We start from the raw sequence: 8,560 nt of genomic DNA on the forward strand, positions 1-8,560 counted from the left end.
TAATTTTTGTATTTTTTTTAGTAGAGACAGGGTTTTACCATGTTGGCCAGGCTGGTCTCGAACTCTTGACCTCAAGTGATATTGTTGTTTTTTAATAGAGACAGGGGTCTCACTATGTTGCCCAAGCTAGTCTCAAACTCCTGGGCTCAAGCAGTCCTCAGGCCGTGGCCTCCCAAAGTGTTAGGATTACAGATGTGAGCCACCATACCCAGCTTCAAGCCCTGCCTTTTAACTGGAGCCATTTTCTTTTTTAAATGTGTCAATCTTATTTGTCAATCTTATTGTTGTTACTATTTTTGAGACGGAGTCTCACTTTGTTACCCAGGCTGGTGTACAATGACATAATCTTGGCTCACTGCAACCTCTGCCTCCTGAGTTCAAGGAGTTTTCCTGCCTCAGCCTCCTGAGTAGCTGGGATTACAGGCATGCACCACCACACCCAACTAATTTTGTATTTTTAGTAGAGATGGGGTTTCACCATACTGGCCAGGCTGGTCTCGAATTCCTGACTTCAGGTGACTCCCCGCCTCGGCCTCCCAAAGTGCTGGGATTACAGGCATGAACCACCACACCCGGCCGTCAATCTTATTTATTACACTTCATCCTAACCTGAAGTTGAGAAAGATGGCCTCACCCACTCACCACTCAGTACTCAGTTCTGTTTGTGGAAATGTTCTAGGCTGGCAGGGGCCAGGACCCTACAGGGGAGCTGGCTGTCAGGAGACAAGCCCTGCCTCTGTCCCCAGCCACGAAAGCAAAGCGAGCCCAGGGCCCTGTGTGGAGGAATGTGACCGATCACCTCCGGTAGCTCCATGGCAGGGCCAGGGAGCCACCCTTGCTCTCAGACTCTGTCCCACGGCCAGGATCCGGAGCTTTCCTCCCCAGCCTATGTACTGTAATAACTAAGTCAACTGGAAAAAAAATACTGAAGAAAAGAGTAAGGAAAAACAGGGCATGGGGGCAGCTGGGGCCAGGAAAGAGCTCACAGCGAGGTATAAAGGACCATTGTGCCGGGTGCGGGACTTGGCACTCCGGGACTCGAAGGAGCCGGCAATGATCCGCTTTCTCTGGAGGGAGATCCTTGGATCCCAGCTGAATAAAGAACAACTTGGAACTTGGCGAGGGAGACTGGGGGGTGCACGGCAGGGGGAGGGGCGGGCAGAGACACGGAGAAAGTGGTGTTAAAAACGGGCTGCGGCGGCATCGGAGAGAATCAAAGGCGAAGACCAAGCTCTCCTATTTTTTTTTTTATAATGGAGTTTTGCTCTTGTTGCCCAGGCTGGAGTGCAATGTCGCGATCTCGGCTCACTGCAACCTCCGCCTGTCAGGTTCAAGCGAGTCTCCTGTCTCAGCTTCTCTTTGTTTTTTTTTTTTTGTTTTGGTGCCGTGACTCCGATACGAACCGAGGTTGCTGCGGCCACAAAGCAGAGTACTCCTCAGCTTCTCAAGTAGCTGGAATTGCAGGCATGCGCCACCACACCCGGCTAATTTTGTACTTTTAGTAGAGACGGGTTTCTCCATGTTGGTCACGCTGGTCTCCAACTCCCGACCTCAGGTGATCCGCCCTCCTTGGCTTCCCAGAGTGCTGGGATTACAGGTATGAGCCACTGCGCCCGGCCTCTCCTATCTTTTTACTGCTTCTCTATCACCGCAAATAACCAAGGACCAATCAGAAGCTCACTTTGACAGCTGTCCAACAGGAACAGAAACTTGGGGGGCTGAGGTGGGACGACTGCCTGAACCTGGGAGGTCGAGGCTTCAGTGAGCCAAGATCACGGCATTGCACTCCAGCCTGGGTGACAAAGTGAGACCCCATCTTAACAAACGAACAAAAAACAGGAAGAGCAATCTTTCAAAAGGCTAATCAATGCATATTAAAAGCTTGTTCTTGGAGGAAGGAGAAGAATAGAAAAGAAACTGAGAATCCACAGCAGTGATGGTGAAAATGATGAGGCCATGATTTTGAGGCTTTGCTGCTCCCCGTGTAACACTGGGAGGTATGGGAGAAGGTGGCAGAAGAAAAGGAGGGAATGTGACTAACCTCTGCTAGGGGCGTTGGATGTAGAACTATTATTACTATTTATATAGAGACAGGGTTTCCCCATGCTAGCCAGGATGGTCTCCATCTCCTGACCTTGTGATCTGCCTGCCTTGGCCTCCCAAATTGCTGGGATTAAAGGCGTGAGCCACCACGCCCGACCTATTATTATTATTATTACATCTTGAATAACAGCAATTCCTCCTTAATTTCTTGGTTTAGTTGCTTGCTCCCTGCCTTCTTCCTGATCATTTCAGGGGAAAGTAGAATGGAGCCAAGAACTATCCCCAAAATTGAGAATATTTGTCCAGACTGAAATTTATTTATTTATTTTTACCTTTATTTATTTATTTATTTAAAGACGAGGTTTCACCATGTTGGTCAGGCTGGTCTTGAACTCCCAACCTCAGGTGATCCATCTGCCTTGGCCTCCAACGTGCTTGGATTACAGGTGTGAGCCACCCCGCCCGGCCTACTTTTTTTTTTTTTTTTTTTAATAAAAATAGAGACGGGGTTTTACCATGTTGGCCGGGCTGGTCTCGAACTCCTGACCTCAAGCAATCCACCCACCTCAGCCTCCCAAAGTGCTGGGATTACAGGCGTGAGCCATCTCACCCTGCCCAGGCTGAAATTTAAGGAAGACAAGAGAAGCCGAGAGTCAGGAGTCCAGGGAGGCTTTTGAGCCTGAGCTCTCCTCCTCACAACTGTGGCCTCCTCTGTCCTCAGCCCCTTTCTCAGGGAGGAGTCCGTGGGGTGCCTCCAGCCTCCTGAGGCCTTCCAGGGGAAAACCAGTTCATCCTAGACTGATGGTTTGTCCCAAGAACAAACTGGGGGTGGGGGAGACTGAGACTAGAAAAAGAAAGCGTTAAGAGGAGGAGAGAGCTGGCACTGCTAAATGGAGAAAGGTTCCAGCAGCCTAATCCATCTTGAACAGAATCATTAATCAGGTGCAAAACTCCTCAAAGGAGCAAAACTAGGACCAGCTCCTTCCGAGGGCAGCATGCCAACCTCCCCACTTGCACTTTCATTTCCAAATCCGTGGTGTCTTTGTATCAGGGCAGATCCCAGCCAGCCTGGTCAGGAGCCACCTGTTCATGTCCCCTCCTATCTCCCTGACCTCGGAAGTGAGAGGAGAAATGACGGGAAACCCAGACAGCTGCTGCGACCCCTCCCCCTCCCCCACAAAATAAGCAGCCCCGTTCTAGGAACTGGGCCAGACCCTGGCAGATGAGTTACTCTCTGTGAGAAGTGCTTCTTTGGGCACGTTAACTCTTTCATTCTGCGCCTCACTCTTGCTTAATGGAAGGTAAAGCCAGGCCCGGGCCGGCCCTCGCAGGTCAGGCCTCGTCTATCCTGATTGTTCCAGCCTGGAGAGTTCCACTGACGGACCCAAGGTCACAGCACAGATTACAAGCAAGGTCATGCAGCCAGCCTCCAAGATATCCCCCAGTGATTCCTGCCTTTGTGTCCATACCTTTGGAGTCCCTCCCACAGGGAATAGAATCTGTGAAATCAACAGGACCCTGCAGAAGTGACCCTGCGGGACGCCCAAGGCTGGGTCATGAAAGGCTCTGCAGCCCCCAGCTTGCTCTCCCCTCTTCATTCTTGGGGGGAGTCAGCTGCCATGTCACTAGGACACTCAAACTGCCTTGTGGCAAGGCCCATGTGGGGGAAACTGAGGCCTGCCGCCAAGTGATCAGCCATGTGAGTGTGCCACCTTGGAAGCAGACCCTCCAGCCCAAGACAAGCCTTCAGATGAGTGCAGCCCTGGTCCGCATCTTCAGAGACCCTGAGCCAGAACCACCCAGCTAAGGCTCTCCTGAATTCCTGGCCCACTGAAACTGTGTGAGTTAATAAGTATTTATTGCAGTGTCAAAGAGAAACAGAGCCAGACACTTATTAAAGACAGCAGGTTGGACTTTACTGAGACTACTGCAGTAAGGGAGAGAGATGTCAGCAAAGGCTGAGCTCAACTCTGAGCCATGCAGAGGTGCCTGGGCTTTTTTCTTTTTTTCTTTTTTTTTTTTTTTTTGAGATGGAGTCTCACTCTGTCACCCAGGCTGGAGTGCAGTGGAGCAATCTCTGCTTACTGCAAACTCTGCCTCCCAGGTTCAAGCAATTCTCCTGCCTCATCCTCCCAAAGTGCTGAGATTACAGGTGTGAGCCACCACACCTGGCAGTGACTGAGCATTCTTAAGTGGAGGATGAGGGAGGATGGAGGAGGAACAAGCAGGAGGAGCTCAGGTGGAGTCAGGTGGAGTCGGGTAAGTGGAAACTTACAAAGAGTGGCTGGGGGGCTCTTTTCAGAGAAATGTTAGATAAAGCAGTCATTGGGTCCATGCAAATCTCAAACAGTAAATTCTTCTGGCAGCCCTGAGCTTTTCCAGGCAGGAACTCAAGAGGAGCTGGGTCCTGCCAGGGACATGACCTTGAGCTGTTAGAAAGCAGGCTAGTGTGTTTTCAAGTCTCTTGGTGTGAGGGTGGACAGAATTGCTCTGTCAAGATTTTGCGTTTTTCAAAGGCAAGGTTAAAGCCTTGTTGAGAAGACTGAGGGAACCCTGACTCAAGTTTGGTCAAAGAGAAGGTCTGTGTCAATAGTTCTAAGCCACTGTGTTGGGGTAGTTTGTTTTGCAGCAGAAGATAACTGTGCACAGTAAAGACGTAGAAGCAGATTCTTAGAGTCAGTGTCTACGCTTTGCTTTTCTTTTTTTGAGACAGAGTCTCACTCTGTTGCCCAGGCTAGAGTGCAGTGGCTTGATCTCAGCTCACTGCAGCCTCTGCCTCCTGAGTTCAAGCAATTCTTCCGACTCAGCCTCCTGAATATCTATGATTACAGGTGTGAGCCACCATGCCCCAACTAATTTGTGTAATTTTAGTAGAGACAGGGTTTTACCATGTTGGCCAGGCTTGTCTTGAACTCCTGGCCTCAAGCAGTCCACCCACCATGGCCTCCCAAAGTGCTGGGATTACAGGTGTGAGCCACCACCTCCGGCCCTCCGTGTCTCATGCTTTTCCCACCACACTACTGGGCCCTCCCTTAGAAGACAAGGCTGCCAGACATCCCTTGTTACAATAACAGAGCTTTGAGGCCAGGCTGGTGGCTCACACCTGTAATCCCAGGTGTGATTGGAGGCCAAGGCAGGCAGATCACCTGAAGTTAGGAGTTCGAGACCAGCCTAACCAACATGGTGAAACCTCCTTTTCTACTAAAAATACAAAATTAGCCAGGCATGGTGGCACATGCCTGTAATCCCAGCTACGGGAGGCTGAGGCAGGAAAATAGCTTGAAGCTGGGAGGCAGAGGTCGTGGTGAGTCGAGATCATGCCATTGCACTCCAGTCTGGGCAACAAGAGCGAAAACTCTGCTTCAGGAAAAAACAAAAATGAACAAAAAAACAATAGAGTTTCAGCCAACGTGCAGGACAGCCAGAACCCTGACCTGTCCACATACTCATTCCCATGGACACTCAAGGCTGAGCAAACAGCAGATAGATTTCTTGACTTAACAGGCATGAAGGTTCCTCTCTCACTACAAATACCTCTGCAGGAGAAATCCCTGCAACTTGGCACGTCTTGCTGTAAATGGAAGCAGTGGCTTGTCCATGTCAGGCATGAAAGCCGTTCATAAAACCGCCTTGCTGAGCACTTCCTGTGTGTCAGGCAGATCCGAAGACACAGAGATAAACTTGCTTATCTCTGTCCTCCAGGAAGGGAGTTCTAGAAACCCAGTGAAAAATCTCTTATTTAGATGAAGGTTTAGGGAGGAGCTTAGGTTTGTAAAATGCAACATGAATTCCTTTACCTACTTTTGAAGGCATTTTGTCCCAGTTAAGCTGAGGGCCCTCAAGAGTGCACCAATAGTCAAAAATGTTTATTTAATGCATTTAACTGTGGAGCAAAGCAGAGGCCAACAGCATCATAATCATCAACGATTGAGGCAAAGCCTTCATCAATGAGATGTTCACAACATGGCCACCCTAATGACTTTATCTTTTTAATCTCAGGATGTAGAGAGGTGTGCCCTGCTATTTAAGACCAACCAGGGGCAGGGGTGGTGGCTCATGCCTGTAATCCCAGCACTTTGGGAGGCTGAGGTGGGTAAATCACCTGAAGTCAGTAGTTTGACATCAGCCTGGCCAACATGGTAAAACCTGGTCTCTACTACAAATACAAAAATTAGCCAGGCATGGTGATGCATGCCTGTAATCCCAGCTACTCTGGAGGCTGGGGCAGGAGAATCACTTGAACCCAGGAGGTGGGGGTTGCAGTGGGCAGAGATCATACCACTTCACTCTAGCCTGGGCAACAAAGTGAGACTCCGTCTCAAAAAAAAAAAAGAAAAAAAGACCAACCAGACAACTAATCAGTACTGTTGAGATAGTAGTCAACACCAGGCATGGCCATTTTTCTCAAAATTATATCCTATAGATCTCTCTGTAGATATTGTGCTATAAGCCTATGAATTTTTTTTTGAGATGGAGCCTTGCTCTGTTGCCCAGGCTGGAGTGCAGTGGCATGATCTCCACTCACTGCAACCTCTGCCTCCCTGTTTCAAGTGATTCTCTTGCCTCAGCCTCCCGAGTAACTGGGATTACAGGCATGCGCCACCACGTTGAGCTAATTTTTGTATTTTTAGTAGAGACAGGGTTTCACCATGTTGGTCAGGCTGTTTTGTTTTGTTTTGTTTTGAGACGAAGTTTCACTCTCATTACCCAGACTAGAGTGCAATGGCACCATCTCGGCTCACTGCAACCTCCGCCTCCCAGGTTCAAGCGATTCCCCTGCCTCGGCCTCTCAAATAGCTGGGATTATAGGCATGTGCCACCACGCGCGGCTAATTTTGTATTTTTAGTAGAAATGAGGTTTCTTTTTTTCCTGCCTCAGGTTTATTTGTACAAATAGCACAGAAGGACCCCAGCCCCATGCAGATAGCAGCCTGGGGGGTGGCACCAGTCCGTCTGTCCTCACATTGGCAGACAGATATATACTCTGAAGCCTTTGTAGGGGGCCTGGGCACCTTTGGGAGCCTGAGCTGGAACTGCAGCTGAAGCTGTAGCCTGGGCCTTTGTTTGCTCCTTGGCCTTGTCCTTGTCCTTTGGCCAGCAGATCCTGAGCCCCTTGGCAATGCGGGCACGAGCATGCTTCCCAAGCTTGGGGTGGGTAATGTAAGCAAGTTGATCGAGCTTGCGGCTGGCACCCTTTGGGATCTTGAGCTTAACCTCCTTGGGCTTTACGAGGGCCGTGATGGCCTCGGCACGTGCACTCATGGCCTTGGCGTTGTGGGCCTGCATCTTCTTTAGGCCCATCTTGTTGTGTTTCTTGGCAAAGCACATGTTCCTCAGGAACTTGGGGTCCACCCCCTTAAGAGATTGGTATCTTTGTGATCAGAGTTTCTTGATACCATTTCTGTGTCATTTTTGGGACTGGTTGTGTATGGTGTGGTTCATGGACTTGGCCATGTCTGCACCTAAGCCGCTGGTTCCCCAGAAATGAGGTTTCTTCATGTTGATCAGGCCGGTCTCCAACTCCCGACCTCAGGTGATCCGCCCACCTTGGCCTCTTAAAATACTGGGATTACAGGCGTGAGCCACCTCACCCGGCTTCCCATAAACATTCTCAACTGCCCATCTTCAAGGCAGAGACACAGGGGTGGTGACCAAGTGCCTGGAGAAAGCAGGGCCTTCAATAGGACTCGCTTCAAGTACCACTTGCTCCTGGAAGTGCCTGAAAAAGGGAGGTGTGAAAATAGAGGATGGTGCTGTGAATTCTGGTCCAAAGCCCTGGCAGGAGAAGCCAAGGAACAAATATTCCAGCTCCTTCTCATTTCACCTACACCTTTATTTTAGGTGCAAATTACCCGCGTGATTGGCAATTTTCCTCATAAGCCATAGATAATATGCCAGAAGTGGAAGAATTAAACTTCAAAGACAAAAGATTTAATTAATTTTTTAAGTTCTCCAAATGAGCTCTTAAAAATGAAATGGCTCAAAAATACATTTAAATCAAAATTAGATTTCAAAAGTAATTGAGTTCTGGAAGGCAGTGATGGGCGCTTTCATATTGGAGGCTCGCTGTTTAGAGTTGGGCTCAGTTGCACCATCCAGAGACTATACAGCTGTCAATTCAGCCATTCTGGTCTCTCTCCCAAAAATAAAAATGTCCAATTTCATTGTGAAAAAGTATACACAGCCACATATTTATGCATGTAAGAAATTTATATATGTTAAAAATCATGGCTACTTCTGTGTCAAATGGAACAGTAATGGTGTCTATTGCATAGAATTGTTGTGAAGATTAAAAATATGCCTGGCATATAATAGACATACAGTAAATATTAGCAATAATAATAATATCACAAAGGCATCTCAATCTTGTTTCTTTTTTTTTATTAACTTTTTTTTTTTTTAAAGATGGGGTTTCACCATGTTGGTCAGGCTGGTCTTGAACTCCCAACCTCAGGTGATCAGCCCGCCTTGGCCTCCAAAGTGCTTGGATTACAGGCATGAGCCACCACGCCCAGCC

This window comes from Cebus imitator, unplaced genomic scaffold (assembly GCF_001604975.1).
Source record: "Cebus imitator isolate Cc_AM_T3 unplaced genomic scaffold, Cebus_imitator-1.0 Scaffold20, whole genome shotgun sequence".
Taxonomy (NCBI): domain Eukaryota; kingdom Metazoa; phylum Chordata; class Mammalia; order Primates; family Cebidae; genus Cebus; species Cebus imitator.